Raw genomic sequence first — 2,016 nt, forward strand, 5'->3', positions numbered from 1 at the left:
AATTTTTTTTGTTACTTATAAAAATGTAATATTTATTAATTATTTTTATCGTATTTTTTGATCATTCAAAAGTTATTTTATCGATAACATCTTTTATAATTTTTTTTATCGGCGTCTAAATTTTTCAAGTACTTAATAGGTAATTAACCCTTTTCTTATAGGAAAAATTTGTTTTTCATCATTTTGGTCTTTTTAGATACATATGTAAAGTATTATAGTTTGTAGATTCTAACAGTTAAAATATATTTTGCTGGTAACAAACCAACTTGAGTCGCGCCAAGAGAATAACCTTGTTCAAGGTCAGAGTAAATTATCAAATAGTATTTGAAAGATTTTGGTGTTGATTAAAAAAAAAATATAAAAGACAAGAGAGTCTTTAAAAAATGGATAAAATTTATTTTTTGTCTTTGAAATTTATCAAAAAATTTAAAATTATTTTTAAGTTTTATTTTGTTTTAATTTTATTCTTAAAACTTTTTTATTTACATCAAATATATCTTTGACAATTAAATTTTTAAAAATTTTAGGACCAATTCAATAATAATGCATGACATTATGACAATTATGTTTGGTTTGCTTGTGTTGAAGTTTTCTATGAAATTGTTGTTAAATTAGTCCTAAGTTTTTAAAAAATTAGTTGTCAGTAGTATATTTGATACAAATTGAAAATTTTTGGATAAAATTAAAACAAAATAAAACTTATGAATATTTTTAAAATTTTTAACAAATTTCAAAGACAAAAAATATATTTTATTCTTAAATAATTATGAGTTTGACAAAAATAAACAAACATAATGAATCACGTTTTCATTAACAAAAAAGTGAAAAAGCTCTGTTGACGAAAGAATTGAGATGACAAAATCCGATTCTTTCATAATTATGTGCCATTATTAATTAAAAAACTAGAATGAGACCCACGCGATGCGTGGGACGGTAAATTAATGATAGTATATAATAAATATTAAAAATTGTTATATTTTGTAGAAATAAATTAAATATGTGTAAATTGAAGCTAAATTTAAAAGGTGTTTTATTTTAAATAATTTGTAGTACAAAAGATTTGGATGTTGGAGTTGTACAAAGTGATATTTTTATTTGGTGGTTTGATTTTTGTATTTGTTTTAGTTGATGGACTTAGTCATCTTATGTGGCGCTCGTCCTCTTTTTTTTGTTGGTTGTTAGAGTTGGTGCTTTCTTCTTTTTATCGTAGGTTCTTGCAAAGACATATTCTTTATGAATTGTTGAGTTTAATGCACTTTCTATTGTGTTATTTGGTTCCATCTTTGTATGCATATTCTTCTTTCGAAGATGTGTCTTGAATTTGTATGGTTTTCTTTCTCCTTAATCTCTTGATGGGGTGGTGCTTCAATGTCATTATTTTTCTGAAATGTCATTAGATTTAAAGCAGTTGTGTCCAATAAGTTTTTTGCGTCGCTATCAAATAGTACAAAAGTTGTTGTAACACTTTGATCTAAAACCTTTAATGGAATTCTGAACCTAAAATAATTATTGGGCTAGCAACTAATAATTTGATAGATGAGATTATGAAAAGTATATAAAGTTACCTTATTGTTGGATATTGTGGTGTTTGATTACATGTGCCACAAATGTAGTTGTTTCTTTTCTTTTTTTTTTATATGTTTTCATCTAACACTTTTTACATTTAACATAGTTCCATCTTAATTTGTCATCAATTTCGTTTATAGTTGCTAAAATTGTGAAGATTTTTTTCGATTCCAGTATTCAATTTATGTTATCATTAGGTATATTGTATTTGAGTAAGTATGAATGTATGATGCATGTTGTGATTTTTTTTTTGTCATATCTGATCATCAGATTCTCATTGCAGTTCGGAAATAAATTTTTTTGTACTAAATTTGATGTTATGTGAAGGAATAGTGATAAGAGACTTATATATATAGTTTAAATGGTATGGAATTTAAATACTTATAACGTAAAATTATTATGATTAATAATATTATTATGACATTTGTAATATGGATGTTTATTACCTTT

Source organism: Arachis ipaensis, chromosome B06 (assembly GCF_000816755.2).
Source record: "Arachis ipaensis cultivar K30076 chromosome B06, Araip1.1, whole genome shotgun sequence".
Classification (NCBI taxonomy): Eukaryota; Viridiplantae; Streptophyta; class Magnoliopsida; order Fabales; family Fabaceae; genus Arachis; species Arachis ipaensis.